General features: G+C 31.2%; 1 pseudogene; it reads right to left on the bottom strand.

The window, feature by feature from the left end:
- Positions 1 to 6,670: 6,670 nt before the first annotated feature.
- Positions 6,671 to 7,886, bottom strand: LOC131183447 (cationic peroxidase 2-like; annotated as a pseudogene).
- Positions 7,887 to 17,639: the final 9,753 nt, after the last annotated feature.

Here is a 17,639-nt window from a genome sequence, read left to right as displayed (position 1 = left end):
CATTTGAGGATGGTGTTGCAGATTTTGAGGGAGAACCAGCTATATGCTAAATTTTCGAAGTGTGAATTTTGGCTAGAAAGCATCTCATTTTTAGGACACGTGATTTCTAGTGAAGGCATTCAAGTGGATCCCAAGAAAATTGAGGCGGTAACTGATTGGCTTAGGGCTATCATAGTCACTGAGGTGCGGAGTTTTCTAGGCCTAGCTGGCTACTATAGGCATTTTGTGTAAAATTTCTCCAGGATAATAACTCCTTTAACTAAGTTGACTTGGAAGAATGTTCTGTTCATTTGGACAGATGATTGTAAGGAGAGCTTCAAGAAGCTTAAGGAATGTCTAACTACAGCCCCTGTGTTGACATTACCGATGAGTGTGAAGGATATATCGTGTACTGTGATGCCTCCACAGTTGGTTTGGGATGTGTTTTGATGTAGCATAGGAAAGTAGTGGCTTATGCTTCAAGGTAACTAAAAAGGCATGAGTAAAACTACCCTACCCATAATTTAGAAATGGCGGCTGTAGTCTTTGCACTAAAGATCTGGAGACACTTTCTGTATGGTGAAGTGTGTGAGATATACGCCGACCACAAGAGTTTGAAGTACATCTTCCAACAGAAGGATTTAAACTTGAGGCAGAGGAGATGGATGGAGCTTTTGAAGGACTATGATTGTACCATCCAGTACCACCCTAGGAAGGCCAATGTAGTAGTAGATGCTTTGAGCAGAAAATCTTTTGGCAGCTCAGCGCACATATCAGCGGAGAAGAGGCCGTTAGTTGATGGATCAATGTCTGATCTTAGATATTTCAGATGAGGGGGCATTATTAGCCCATTTTTCAATGAGACCAGACCTGCTAGATAGAATCAGAGTTTTCCAGCACAGAGACTCGCAATTGATGAAGATTATAGAAAGAGTACAGCAGGGTGAAGGTGATGAGTTTGGATTTACCAATGATGGCGTTCTTATGCAAGGTTTCAGGATATGTGTGCCCAACGTAGACAATCTCAGGAGTGAAATCATGCGAGAGGCACACTATACACTATACAATGTCTGCCCAGGCTTCACCAAGATGTACCATGATGTGAAAGATAGCTACTGGTGGAATGGCATAAAGGGAGACATAACAGACTTTATGTCCAATTGCTTGACTTGTCAGAAGGTGAAGTTTGAACACCAGAGGCCGTCAGGGAAGCTGCAAGAGCTTCCTATCCCAGAATGGAAGTGAGAAATGATCACTATGGATTTTGTAACTGGGTTGCCTCGTACCACGTGGGGATATGATTCGATATGGGTAATTGTAGATCGTCTTACTAAATCAGCTCATTTCTTGCCTGTGAGAACCACCTATTCTATTGCACAATACACCAGGCTCTATGTTTGAGAAATAGTCAGATTGCATGGAGTTTCTACTTCCATAATATCTGACAGAGGGCTCCAGTTCACTTCTAGGTTTTGGAGAAAGCTACAAGAGGCACTTGACACGCAGTTAAACTTTAGTACCGCGTTTCACCCTCAGACTGACGGGGGGTCTAAAAGGGCAATTCAAACACTGGAAGACATGCTTCGCATGTGTGTTTTGGATTTTGGAGGTTAATGGGATGATCAGCTACCATTGGTGGAGTTTGCCTACAACAACAGTTATCATTCCAGCATCGGGATGACACCCTATGAGGTGCTATATGACAGAAAGTGTAGGTCTCCTCTATTTTCGATGGAAATGGGAGAAGCGAAGGTGCATGATGTAGACCTAGTGAAGTACACTTTAGAGATGGTTCCTTTAATCAGGGAACGATTGAAAACGACTTTCAGCAGACATAAGAGTTATGCAGATCCCAGACGAAGGGATGTAGAGTTTGCTATAGGCGCTTGCGTATTCCTGAAGGTTTCTCCATTGAAGAGAGTCATGAGATTTGGAATGAAGGGCAAGTTGGCACCTCGGTATATTGGACCTTATGAGGTTACTAATAGAGTTGGAGCAGTTGCCTATCGGTTAGAGTTACCACCTAGCCTTTCTCATGTTCATCCTGTATTTCACATCTCCATGCTCAAGAAATACATACCAGATCCCTCTCATATGCTACAACCAGATACAGTAGAGCTGAAAGAATACTTGACATTTGAGGAGCAGCCAGTAGCCATAGTAGACTACCAAGTGAGGCAACTAAGGTCGAAACAAATCCTTATGATTAAGGTTTTATGGAGGAACCAGTCAGTGGAAGACTGCACCTGGGAGTCAGAGCGGGATCGGACCGATCGTATCGGACCGACCCTTTTTCCTTTTCTTCTTCCTCTTCCGTGCGCCCTCGACGCTTTCCCTCTCTCTCTCATTTTCTCTCTCCTCTCTCCTCTTATCGTCTCCTCATTGCCTCCCCAGCCTCCCTAGCTCGCCAGTGCACCTTTAGTATCCCTCCTCACCGCCGGCCGACGCTCTAGGCTGCTGAAAAAAGGCCCAAAAGCTCTCCCTCCGTGCCGCTAACCTTTCTGGCCAAAATTCGACCGATTCGACCACCAATCGGACCGAGTTTTATCCCAAATATCTACACCTCGAGAGCTTTCCATAGACACCAAGAACACAAAAATTCATTGTGCAGTTTGTCCAATTTTTGCCCGAGAAGTTTTAGCTCATTTTGACTTTCGGGCTAGAGTTCTCGAAAACCATAAACCCCACCAAAAATCTAAGAGTACTGGACTAGTGCTCCACTCATCAAGAGCTTTGCGGCAATACCCATTTCAAATTTTTTTGACACCGTTTTTTGGTGGGTCCCGCGAGACTTCATAGTGTTTTTTTCAAGAATTTAATGAATTTAGAAAATTTCGTAAAAATTAAATATTAACCCTCATGTTGTGGGCTTCACGTAGGTATATTCAATTCGTAGAAATTTGATGGTTGCTCGGGTCTGCAATTTCGAGTCAGGCAGACAAACTACCGAGAAAGCTTTAGAACCAGGCTGAAAGTATAGGCTACCCCACCATTTTCAAACGTACCGGACGCGTCTCCAGGATCAAAATTCACATAGGTAAATCCAAACTCTCATTTTTCTTAATTATCTAGTGCCTGATTTCGATTAAAAATCTATAAAATATTCATGATAGGTTAGAAAAATATAATTCATTTTGCGTTAGCTTTATAATATTTCTAAGGACTACAAGGCAAAATTTTAGAATTTTTGGAGCTCAAATGGATAGTTTTTGCAAAAGGGGTAATTATAGAGACTAAATTGTAATTTTTCAAATTGTGGTTGTTGACTGTCTGGGTGAGCCCAGAAGGGGCCATGTGATGTGATTGAGTTGTGGATGTGTGACTTGTGGATATAGAAGTGCATTTTGAATCCTTTTGCAAGCTGGGTAGGTCCTAGGTATAGGGGAGACTCTGCTAGATTTTCGACATGATTTTGGGTGTCTTTGGTCTTTTCCAAGCTTGTATTGAGTAAAATATATTAAATAATTGTAATAAAATTTGTAAGGTAAACCGGGATAGCCTTTCTCCTCCCCCCAGCCACTGCAGTGACCTTGGTTTAAGTCTGTGAGTAAAATATTAATTTTAATTATAATTTCAATATTATTATATGTTCAGACATGCCTATGCATCACTTATACATGTCTCTATGTAGTTAAACACTAGGCACGTTTTATATTATATTCTTAATTGATGAAGTGCCATGGATGTGTTTGTGGTAATTTGGAGCAGTGTGCGTGCGTTAGCGTGCGTGTGGTGTGTGGTATCGGATATGGATAGGACGAGTAGACACGGCTTGAGAGACACTCGCTGGGACCCGGTCCCTTATGGATAAGTCGGGGTAAGCACGGCTTAAGAGACATTCGCTGGCCCCCGCATTTGGTTTATTAAGCGAAAGTCCAGCTTGAGAGACACTTGCTGGCAGAGGTTGAATTAAGAGAGCTGTATAGGGGATCAACTCCCATATATGTACTGTTTGAACAGTATTGGGTGTGTGAGTGCTCCAAATTACCTTTTTACTGTTATGATGTGATTTGTATGAAATTTATGATGATGTTGCATTCCATTCCTTAGGATGCATTAGCTTTAGATAGCTATAGAAATTGTGGTTAAAATCAGTATTTTACTCTCTGAGTCGAATGCTCACTCCTATTCATCTTACTTTTCTAGGCTACAGGAGGATTACTTAATGCGACTAGCCTGCTCTTCTTCTTTGCAGGTCAATTAGTAATATCTAATGTATTTTGTACAATTGAGTTAAATTTTAGACTCCGCATGTATTAGAAGTATTTTAATTAAGTCTGTAATATAATATTGTATTGAATTTGTAAGAATATTAATTGCATGCATGACTGAATTGGATGAGGGAGCTGAGCTCCCATTAGACTTTATGATATTATGAGTATGTGGAGGGTGAGCTAAGCTCCCCAATTTATTATATATTGTGTTTACAGGTCGGGTGAGTGAAAACTCTCCGTTGAATGGTTCATTTTATGACCGGACTCTGTCTGGTTAAATTCTTGAAATTGGGCCCAAATGGGCCTTAGGATTGGGTTGAGGAATAGTTAGGCTTACTACGGGCCTCGAGGGCTTTAGGCTAGCCCAGGTCCTAGTACTGATCCGGCTCACACGTTGGGTCATAACAAAACAAATAATAGAAAAATAAACACTTTATTTTATAATGATTGAATATATAAAATGTACTATATTCATTTTCAAAGATTAATTAAGCAAAAGCCAAATGAATTATGGGTAGAAGCATCTCTTGATGCTTGCATTAATCAATTCATAGAAAGGATCGATGAAACGCATCTTAACTAATTAATATAATTTATCATTACGCTTGTTCCTTTCTTCAACTTGACCCTCAAAGTATGCTTAACTTTTCTAAATTTTGGCGACATGCTCACCTTTTTCCACCAAATAATGATAATAACTTATTTTTCGTATTTTTGGCTTTTGGATATTGATAAGGTCCATATCTAATATAAGTTGGATTTCCTACGAAAATCAATTTAATAATTATTATATTAAATATATTATATTAAATATTTGTATCAAAATTTTTATAAAATTATTAAAGTATATATAATAAATACTCAAATTTATTAAGATTCACATATATATATATATATATATATATATATATATATATATATATATATATATATATATTTCTTCTTTATTTATAAAAAATCAGATTGATTAAATAATAATTAATGAATTATATAGTTAAAAATAATCTTAATTTAATTTAAATTTTTATTTTTATTTTAACAATTATTGGGATTAGATAGACCCGATTAGTTTTAGTCTGAAGTTTCTAAGGTCCAAGATTGAATTAAAGGATATTTCAATTTTACTATCGGTTTCAATTGATATTAGTTTTGATTTGATTTCGGTTCAATTTAATTTGATTTAATTAAATTTAATAATTTTTTAATTTAAGTTTTCTTTTTTTAAAGAAATTTTATAATAATTGAATAATAATTAAGTTCATGTATAAAAATTCATATAAGAGAATATATATATAGTTTGAAAACATTACATCATTTCATTATCAGCTTACACTAAATACATCAATATTCATCCCTATATAATAAATCATATCATTATCCTTTCATAAGATAAAAGATAGATTATTTCACACTTTCAATAGAAGACATGTATTCCTATATAGGAACTTACCAAGTCCATCTTAATTCAATATGCAATATATAAGATAAAATTTATATCTAGATTTTATGAGAAACTAGATTTAGATAAGTTTTTTCTTTCGCGTTTGGGAAATTCTTGGCAGTCTCATGAGTTTATTGCAGAACATATTTTCCTAATTTCACCATCAGTGCCTGTCTTCACTCCAGTGTTACTCATCTTAACCATGGATCTTCCAAACTCAACATTGAATGCAGCTAAACCAGTAATACCCAGGAAACGTTGAACTTGTTAGAACCTAATTCAAACAGGATTGATTTAGTTTTCGTAATATTCTTCAAGATTTTAGAGATAATAGGTTTTAAGGTTGTTGCATTTTAATTTTTAAAAATAATGGTCTAATCTTGACTAAGTGTTGAGATTTACATGGGATTTTATTATATTTAGTTAGACTTTTGCTATATAAATAGCATAATTAATAGTCTTTGGATTAATAGAGTTGTGCAGATTGTTTTTTCCTATTCAATAAAAATGTTCTTTATTTTTCTGCATTTATTTTTGTTCTAATAGTGGTATCAGAGCCTCAATGATCTTATGGGCAAATAAGAGAAATCTTTAAACACAAATTTATCATGAATTATTGGAGATAAGTGCTCCAAGAAAATTTGAAGTGCATCAATAATGAAGACATTGGAGAGAAGTGCTCCAAAAAAATCAAAAGCAAAGGTTGGTGAGAAGTGCATCAACAAATGGTGAGAAGTGCACCAAAATTGTCGGTTGGAGAGAAGTGCTCCAATCACAATAAAAAAAAAAAGTTGTTTTGAGTCCATGTTTGAATTAAGGGAGAGAATGTTAGAACCTAATTCAAACAGGATTGATTTAGTTTTCATAATATTGTTCAAGATTTTAGAGATAATAGGTTTTAAGGTTGTTGTATTTCAATTTTTTAAAATAATGGTCTAATCTTGACTAAGTGTTGAGATTTACATGGGATTTTATTATATTTAGTTAGACTTTTGCTATATAAATAGCACAATTAATAGTCTTTGGATTAATAGAGTTGTGCAAATTATTACTTCCTATTCAATAAAAATGTTCTTTATTTTTCAGCATTTATTTTTGTTCTAACAGAACAACTGCTCTCGTCGAAGCATCAGTCCACAATTTCTGATCAGACTCGAGTATTCCTCGCCCATCTCTCAGGTTGTCGAAGAAAGATGCATCAAATCTGTTTTCACTACCTGTATCAAAAGCAACTCACTTTGTCCCATCTCCGTTCTGTGGACACAGTGCTTGTAGTTGAGGAAGGAATGAAGCATTAATGGCCGGATCAGAACTTGCGGTGCCATTGAAGTTGTATAATCTGTAACTAAAGAACTGGCAAGCTGTAGTTCCTATGGTGTGTCCTCCTGTATATAGAAGAAGACAAGTGTTACATTACTGGATCAAGCGCGTACATAACCATAGCAGAATCTAGGAAGGACATATTATAATGTTAAAGCTTACCAACAAGTACGACAAGATCTTGTGTGTTAAGACCCTTGGCAGAGAACTTTTGCTTTTGGGAATCAATGGATTCTCTGAAGCCAGGCAAATCAGTTGTTTCAGATGACAATGACACTCGGCTGTCTCGACGTCCGGTAGGCACTAGCCAACTTCGTCCACCAGTCTGCATGAAAATTGAAGAAGCTAACTTGAGCAATAAGCATATGTATTTATATGCACATTGATCTATAACTCTGCTAAAATAATCATTTATAGTTTGAATGTCCTGATGAATTGCAGCATTATGATTAATTAGATGTGATGATTACCAGAACAACAGAGTCACGGGCTGCAAGTGCAAGAATATCAGCGCAAGAAACAATTCAAGGACATGCAGCTTCAAGCTGAGTCTTGGCATCGTCAATAACTTCATAGCCTCTCAACCCAAGATTTGGTGGGGCAGTTTTCTCAGTATTGGAACCATCAATAAGGACAGAAGCATCGCAACCTCGAACAAAGCAATCATGGAAATGCATCCTCAGTAAAGCAGGAGCAATTGCAGGGTTAGCTCGAAAATGTGTAGCAACAGTTGAGCTTACAATGGATTCAGCTCTAGGACAAGTAGTAGCATAGAAACCAACACGAGTGCCTTGGCCATGCACCAAGGTCGCAGACATAACAACAAAGACGCACATTAATATAATAATGTGTGTAATTTGGCTTGAAGAAGAAAAAGTGTATCTCTCCATATCTTGGGTTTTGCTAGGTTTTAGTTTTGGTTGGTGGGTGTCCGATGATAGTGAGTATTTATAAATGAATCAGGAGGTCAACATCACGAGACGATGGCCCCAAGTAAGAAAAGGCAGCTGCGAATTTTCTCAATAAATACAAACAATGCCAGAGCTGCGTTTACTTTTCTTTTGCGGATCAATATCTCTCGAGAACAGCAAAGGGGATAATAATTGCTAAAATTATTTATTATTATTATTATTATTATTATTATTATTTTGGCTTAGATTTGAGAATCCAACTACTAAGCTAATTTTATAATTATATAAAATTTATTTTTTATATTATAAGAAAGGTTTACTTTTGTATAAGATAGAGGATATTACTTTTATGTGCACCGTAAATATTTTATAATATTTCAAAATTAAGTATCTATGTGACATTAAAGGTGTAAAGGCAAAACTAATTTTGAAAGAAAAAAATATTATTTTAGATACTATAACAACAAGCAGTTTGAAAAAAATTATTTTATTATTTTAATATTTTTATAGCTAAAATTTATTAAATTTAATTTTAAATTATTTTTTAATACTTTATAACTAGTTCTCAACAATAGTTTTAATGGTATACTAAATATACCCTGAATTTGAAATCGCTAATCGACTATTGACGTCTCCAATTAAGACATTTCCATAGAATGAATTGACCATTAAACATCGTTTGGAGGGGTAAACATCTTTTTAATTATTGATCCATGCTTCATAATCCAAGTCCCAAGTAGCAAAGTCAAGGAAAAAACTTGCCTGAATCTTATTTATCATATATAAAATAAATATATGAATTACAGTTATTTTATATGGGAGTATCATCATATATTTATGATATATCAAACTATAAAAAAGAAAACAAAGGGCATATGAAACACATCCTATATAAAATGATCACGATATCAATTAATTAGATTTTCTTATGTTTATGTGAATAATTGAAATTTTATTAAAATATAATATTTATTTTTATAATTTGCAAAAACATATTTGCTAGGAAGTTTACACTAGTGTACTACATTTTGACCATATTGATCATATGGGAATCATTTGAAGAATATATTAAAATAATTATAATAATAATTTATTATTATTATTATTATTTTCAAATTATTGGAGAATTAAAATGCATTAATTAACTAGAAGATTCGAAACTTAAGTAAAATGATATCTAAGAAATATATTAGTTAAATATTATTAATAATTCATTTAAAAATAAATTTAATATATTTTAATTAATAAAATATTAAAATAATAGACCAACAAGTAGTTTGATGAGTGAAGTAAAATTGATTTTTTTTAGCAATTTTTATCTATAAAGTTAGACCGATAATAAGCGATGAAAGTATTATAATAGTGATAAAATTCATAATTAAAGACGAAATAATAGTTTATCTTATGAAATATTAAGGTATTTTTATTTTTTATTAATAAAAAATTAAAAAATATGGAAAATTGAAAGCATACAATAAAATCAAAATTTATGAATATTTTAACATATTTTTTAAAATATAAAGACATAAATATTAATTACGATATAATATAAAATTAAAAAATTATTAATTTACCCTAATTAATTTGCATGCATTAGATGAAACAAATTGTATTTATATATAAATAAATCTAAAAAATTATATTTATAAAAAGAGTTTTTTTATTTAATTCGTAATATTAATTTAATAAAACTATTTATTTACAATCAGGTAATGTTAGAACATTCGCATATTGATTAACATTTCTATTTTTTTTAGTGAATTTAATAATGCAATTTATTATGGTATAATTTATTTAAATATTGAAATAAAATGAAAAATATAGTAATTTAATAGTATTGAAATTATTTTTTAAATTTATAAAATATTAAATTTAAATTTAAATTAAATTAATAAAAATAAAATGAAATACCAACAAATGATTGATCAGTGGCGTGAACATTCCCAACTCTCGACCAGTTGTGGATTTGTAGTCACTGTTGAGCCAAAAAGGGAACAAGGAATCTTGTCCAATTTTGACAAGTTGAGAACAGACGGCGACAATCGTAGGCCGACAAAGACGCTAATCTGCGGGCAATATTTAGAACAGTGTGCGGTTCGATTTCATTTTAGGAATCAGAATTTAATTAAATTTAGGTGTAATTTCAATTAAATTATTTAATATTTTAATTATTTTGTTTTAGGATGACAGTATAAAGAAACAAACAAACTAAAAAATCTACTTGTGAGAAACACTCTAGCATTATGCAACAACAATAAGTAGAGGGCTGATTATTAAATATTACAAGAAATTAAAAAAAATAGCTACGAAAATTATCGATCAAATATATTAATATTTTATAGGTAATCAGTAATTATCGATAAATTATCGATGAAATTTTTTTCTTCACAAATATTGGCATACGTAATTTTTACCAACGAAAAAAATATTATCGCTAAATTTACTGACGAATTATTTCGTAACTAAATTTGATTTTTTTTTGTAGATAATTACATAGAAGATTTTAGTTTTATAAATTACCGACTATTTACTGATAAAATTTTTCGTTGATAATTATCGACGAAAATAAATTTTCGTAGCTAATTTTTATTTAATATTTTTTAAATTAATTTTTTTACTTTTTAATTTAATTTAATTTTTTAATTTAATTTTTAATTTAAATTAACTTTTAAATTTAATTTAATTTAAATTTTGATTTAATTTAAAATTTTCAATTTAATTTTTTTAATTTATTTTTAATTTTTTAATTTTTAAAATAAATATTAAATATTAATTATTTTAATTTAAATGCAAAATTAATTTATAATTTTTTAAGATTTAATTGATTTAAAAAAAAAATTACTAGTGGGGCTCAAAGTATGCCCCACATAGTGGCTATACCACAATTGCCTTTATGCTGGGAAGCAATTTTTCTTTTATAGACAAACTCCCTTCCCTCCTATCTATTTACAAATGACGTAGAAATTTCAGATTTTTTATGATTTACCAATAAATTACCAACTAAACATATTTTGTTGATAATTACATATAAAAAAATTTTCGTAGGTATTTTTTTAAAATTTTATTTTCTATTTTCTCTTTAATATTACCTATGAAAAATATTTCGTTGGTAATTACCGACGAAAAAAATTTATAGGTATTGTTTTAAAACATTTTCTCTCTATTTTTTCCTTAATATTACCTACGAAATGCATTTCGTTGGTAACTACTAATGAAAAAAATTCATAGGTATTGTTTTTTCAATTTTATTTTTATTTTCTCATTAATATTACCGAAGAAAAATATTTTGTTGGTAATTACCGACTAAAAAAATTCGTAGGTAAAATTTTTTGACCTTTTTAAAATTTTTCTTCTCTATTTTCTTCTTAATATTACTTACGAAAAGCGTTTCGTTGATAATTACCAATGAAAAAAAATTCATAGGTAAAATTCTTTAAGCTTTTTAAAATTTTTCTTCTCTATTTCTCTTTAATATTATCTATGAAAGGCGTTTTGTTGGTAATTACGACGAAAAAAAATTTATAGGTATTTTTTCTTTAAATTTTATATTCTATTTTCTCTCTAATATTACATACGAAAATCATTTCGTTTGTAATTACTGACTAAAAAAATTCATAGGTAAAATTTTTTGACCTTTTTAGAATTTTTCTTCTCTATTTTCTCTTTAATATTACTTATGAAAAGCGTTTCGTTGGTAATTACCGACTAAAAATATTCATACGTAAAATTTTTTGACCTTTTCAGAATTTTTCTTCTCTATTTTCTACTTAATATTACCTACGAAAAGCGTTTTGTTTATAGTTACCGACGAAAAAAATTCGTAGGTATTTTTTTTTAATTTTATTTTCTATTTTCTCCTTAATATTACATACAAAAAGCATTTCGTTGGTAATTACCGACAAAAACATTCATAGGTATTTGTCGCAAGGAGTTTTGCGGTCGCCTGAACGAACCCTCACCGAAGTGGGAAAGAGTGAAGAGTCGCCACTTTAATTTTGAGGGAAACTAAAGAAAACCATTTGTGAAAATAGATTGAAATGAAACCACTTCAAGACAGAGATTCTAGGTTCGGGGTCCGTAAACGGGTGGGGAAGGTGTTAGGCACCCCACCTCGTCCCTCAATAAGGGCAAGTAGATTTAACTTCGCATTCTTCATAAATTAGTTAGGAGGACTCGGATGGAAATGTTAATCCTTTTGTCAAAAGGAAATTTTAATTTTTCACTAAATTCGGATCACCCAGATACATAAGTAAATGAGACAACCTTAGTGAGTTATTGTTGTATGTTAATTTTATTTGAAAGGAATATTTTATTAAAATTTAATTTAAGAATCGAATAAGAACTCTTCTCCGAACTCTTTAATATTTATTAAAATCTTGAGTTGAGACCGGATAAGAACTCTCCCCCGATCTCTATTAAATATCTATTAAAATTCTGAGTTGAGACCGGATAAGAACTCTCCTCCGATCTCTTCGAAATTTGATCACAGCTATATATCTTAAGAGCCTAAGTTTAAGAGTTCTAGTATTTAAAGATGCCAAGAGTCGTAATAAGGCTTCCTTTAACTTATTGGTACTTTGTGACTAAATAAGGGATGCTGGACTGAATTTTACCGACCTCCCATGTGGTCGCCTTACCAGTATTCCCTCTGTTCCATTTTACTCATCTGAGATTTGATCTTTATTCCGTCTCATGGTGTTATGCCGACCTATCTTCTACGTCAGCCTAGTGATTCAATTTAGCTATTTCCCCTGATGTGTTATTTAGACCCTCTTTTTTCAAAGAGACCCCTAAAATATAGTTACCTATTTTATCCTAACCACTTATATATTATTCAGGACTAAATGACTTGCGTTCCAAAATAATAAAGATCAACAAAAATATGATTTAGCCGACGCAGAAGCCAACTGAAGCACGACCTACCTTTGCATTTTCAAGTGTGATATGACCTTAAAGAAAATAACATGCATGAAAAAGAAAGAAAAACGTAAAACAAGAACTAAATAAAATGGCAATATGAACACTGACCTGTAAGAAGTCGAATCTAGTGAGCTAACTACAGAATCACAGAACGTAATAAAATCGCAAGTTGGTAGCCAGAAGACTAAGGTCCGCCTTGGAACGAAGAGTACTTCACTAAATGCAATCGAGTCAGAATTATACCCGAGTTTAAATGAGATTGAACATGGACAACGGAAATAAAAATACAGATAACCAGGAACTGAAAAAATGGGAATGCTACTGGATAATGAACGAGCTGAAAATGAAAAGTTCCAGTGTTCAAAATCTTTTAGGAAAACACTTCAGGAAACTGGTTCCAAAAGCTCTTCTTATGAAAGCAGAATAACAATCTGAATTAAATTTCAGAGTTCTTCCACTATCGTAACAACCTTCTTTCTTTTTTTTCCCCCTCCTCCCTTGAACAGTTTTCATGCAGGTATTTATAGGAACCGGGTGCTCCCCATGAAGGGTCAGGATCTATTTTGAGGGAGATGGAGGGTCAGGATTTCGAAGGACATGATTTGAGGCTCAGGAATTAAAGAGGATCAGAACGGACGGCTAAGATCCTTTTTAGAAAATTTGTCATTTTCTTCTTCTAATCTGACGGTCCCAAATTCTCTTGTCCGGGGGGATCTGAGGGCTAGGAGTGAAAGGCGCTGGTTTTGTCGTCTTCCTCTTTGATCCAAGGGCTCTGAGCTCATCCTTACAAGTTGGATCAACGGTGGAGATTAGGATATACAGCGCATGTCAGAAACGTGGGTGATTCTGGGGCGTGCGGTTGAGATTTTACCTGGCAATGCTTTAACTACCTCGGTTCCGATTATGGTGATAGCAGTAGGCGCCCTTTCGTTTTCTGTTCTCTCTTGCTTTCCGATCCTCTCAACATGGTCCTTCTCCGATCTTTCATGCCGATCTTCCCTCTTCCGATCTCTATTATTCCAATACTTCCCTTATCCAGGCCCGGTCCGGTCAAAGCATTAATTCCCCTCAATTCCCGAAGCGTCCGCTTCATTTTCTGCTCAGCAATAAATGCTTGATTTCCCCCTATATATACCCCCTGATAGAAGAAACTTCCTTCATTCGATTTCCTTCTTTTCCTTCTTACTTTCCAGTTCTAGCTGCTCCGATAGAAGTTCCGGCCATGATTGTGGTTTTTGAACCCTTTCCGATAGACTTCTTTGTTCCTCGACTGAAAACTCATGACCCTGGTGATCGAATAATCGTGATGACCTTATCTGATGATGGTGAGAGAACTAAATCAATTAACCGATCTGGATTGTGGACCTCGATTGTATCGTTCTCGAGTCGTTCAACTGGCATAATCTGCGAACCGATTTTGACTGAGCAAATTGTTGATGTTCTGCCGACCCTTGACGGTTGCTCTTCCAAGTTTATTTGACTTCTCACCACATTGGGTGTTCCGACAGCGGCTTTCCTCCACATTGGGTGTTCCGACAGCGCCTCGGTTCTGGTCGGTGACACCCCTTTGGATCGGTCACAATGTTGACTATTGACACAGGCCTCTTTAGATAGGATGTTCCGCTGATCTTTTAGAGATCGGCCTTTTGATGTAATCAGATCTCTAATGTATTCCTGTCTTTAGATCGCCCAAATTATGTAATCTGACTTTTGGAAATGTATTCCGATCTCTTGAGATTGCCCAAATGATGTAATCCGATCTTTTGGAAATAAAGATTTTATTTTGTCAATTATTATCTTATTAATTATTTTCTGAGCTCTAATATGATTATCCGATCTTATTCTTTACCTGAATGACACTTATTCGATCCGTAATTCCAAACACCCGGATCTGCCGCTTTATAATTAACCGATCTCTTTATGGAATCTTAGGTAGAAGATTATTGGAGAATTAAAATGCATTAATTAACTAGAAGATTCGAAACTTAAGTAAAATGATATCTAAGAAATATATTAGTTAAATATTGTTAATAATTCATTTAAAAATAATTTTAATATATTTTAATTAATAAAATATTAAAATAATAGACCAACAAGTAATTTGATGAGTGAAGTAAAATTGATTTTTTTAAGCAAATTTTACCTATAAAGTTAGACCAAGAATAAGCAATGAAAGTATTATAATAGTGATAAAATTCATAATTAAAGACCAAATAATAGTTTATCTTATGAAATATTAAGGTATTTTTATTTTTTATTAATAAAAAATTAAAAAATATGGAAAATTGAAAGCATACAATAAAATCAAAATTTATGAATATTTTAACATATTTTTTAAAATATAAAGACATAAATATTAATTACGATATAATATAAAATTAAAAAATTATTAATTTACCCTAATTAATTTGCATTCATTAGATGAAACAAATTGTATTTATATATAAATAAATCTAAAAAATTATATTTATAAAAAGCGTTTTTTTATTTAATTCGTAATATTAATTTAATAAAACTATTTATTTACAATCAGGTAATGTTAGAACATACACATATTGATTAACATTTCTTATTTTTTTAGTGAATTTAACAATGCAATTTATTATGGTATAATTTATTTAAATATTGAAATAAAATGAAAAATATAGTAATTTAATAGTGTTGAAATTATTTTTTAAATTTATAAAATATTAAATTTAAATTTAAATTAAATTAAATTAATAAAAATAAAATGAAATACCAACAAATGATTGATCAGTGGCGTGAACATTCCCAACTCCCGACCAGTTGTGGATTTGTAGTCACTGTTGATCCAAAAAGGGGACAAGGAATCTTGTCTAATTTTGACAAGTTGAGAACAGACGGCAACAATCGTAGGCCGACAAAGACGCTAATCTGCGGGCAATATTTAGAAGGGTGTAGGGTTCGATTTCATTTAGGAATCAGAATTTAATTAAATTTAGGTGTAATTTCAATTAAATTTTTTTATATTTTAATTATTTTTTTTTAGGATGACAGTATAAATCAGAAACAAACAAACTAGAAAATTTGCTTGTGAGAAACACTCTAGCATTATGCAACAACAATAAGTAGAGGACTGATTATTAAATATTACAAGAAATTAAAAAAACTAGCTACCAAAATTATCAATCAAATATACTAATATTTTTGTAGGTAATCAATAATTATCGATAAATTACAGACGAAATTTGTTTTTCTTTACAAATACTAGCATACATAATTTTTACCAATGAAAAAAAATATTATCGCTAAATTTACGTATGAATTATTTCGTAACTAAATTTGATTTTTTTTGTAGGTAATTTTATAGAAGATTTTAGTCTTATAAATTATCGACTATTTACCGATAAAATTTTTCGTTGATAATTATCGACGAAAATAATTTTCATAGCTAGTTTTTATTTAATATTTTTTAAATTAATTTTTTTACTTTTTAATTTAATTTAATTTTTTAATTTAATTTTTAATTTAAATTAACTTTTAAATTTAATTTAATTTAAAATTTTAATTTAATTTAAAATTTTCAATTTAATTTAATTTAAATTTAAATTTAATTTAAAATTTTCAATTTAATTTTTTTAGTTTAATTTAAATTTTAATTTAATTTAAAATTTTCAATTTAATTTTTTTAATTTATTTTTAATTTTTTAATTTTTAAAATAAATATTAAATATTAATTATTTTAATTTAAATGCAAAATTAATTTATAATTTTTTAAGATTTAATTGATTTAAAACAAAATTACTAGTGGGGCTCAATGTATGCCCCACATAGTGGCTATACCACAATTGCCTTTATGTTGGGAAGCGATTTTGCCTTTTATAGACAAACTCCCTCCCCTGACGTGGAAATTTCAGATTTTTTGTGAATTACCAATTAAACATATTTTGTTGGTAATTACAGATGAAAAATTTTCGTAGGTATTTTTTTAAAATTTTATTTTCTATTTTCTCCTTAATATTACCTATGAAAAACATTTCGTTGGTAATTACCGACGGAAAAAATTTGTAGGTATTTTTTTAAAAACATTTTCTTTCTATTTTTCCTTAATATTATCTACGAAATGCATTTCGTTGGTAATTACTAATGAAAAAAATTCATATGTATTGTTTTTTCAATTTTATTTTTATTTTCTCCTTAATATTACCTATGAAAAATATTTTGTTGGTAATTACCGACTAAAAAAATTCGTAGGTAAAATTTTTTTACCTTTTTAAAATTTTTCTTCTCTATTTTCTCCTTAATATTACCTACGAAAAGTGTTTCATTGATAATTATCGACTAAAAAAATTCATAGGTAAAATTTTTTGACATTTTTAGAATTTTTCTTCTCTATTTTCTTCTTAATATTACTTGCGAAAAGCATTTCGTTGATAATTACTAATGAAAAAAATTGATAGTTAAAATTCTTTGAGCTTTTTAAAATTTTTCTTTTCTATTTCTCCTTAATATTACCCACGAAAGGCATTTCGTTGGTAATTACGATGAAAAAAAATTGTAAGTATTTTTTCATTAAATTTTATTTTCTATTTTCTCTATAATATTACATACGAAAAGCATTTCATTAGTAATTACTGACTAAAAAAATTTATAGGTAAAATTTTTTGACCTTTTTAGAATTTTTCTTCTTTATTTTCTCTTTAATATTACCTACGAAAAGCGCCTAGTTGGTAATTACCGACTAAAAAAATTCATACATAAAATTTTTTGACTTTTTCAAAATTTTTCTTCTCTATTTTCTCCTTAATATTACCTACGAAAAACGTTTCGTTGATAATTACCGATGAAAAAAATTCATAGATTTTTTTTTTAATTTTATTTTCTATTTTCTCC

The sequence above is a fragment of the Hevea brasiliensis genome, chromosome 9 (genome assembly GCF_030052815.1).
Source record: "Hevea brasiliensis isolate MT/VB/25A 57/8 chromosome 9, ASM3005281v1, whole genome shotgun sequence".
NCBI classification, from domain to species: Eukaryota; Viridiplantae; Streptophyta; class Magnoliopsida; order Malpighiales; family Euphorbiaceae; genus Hevea; species Hevea brasiliensis.
This window is presented reverse-complemented; position numbering and strand designations above follow the sequence as displayed.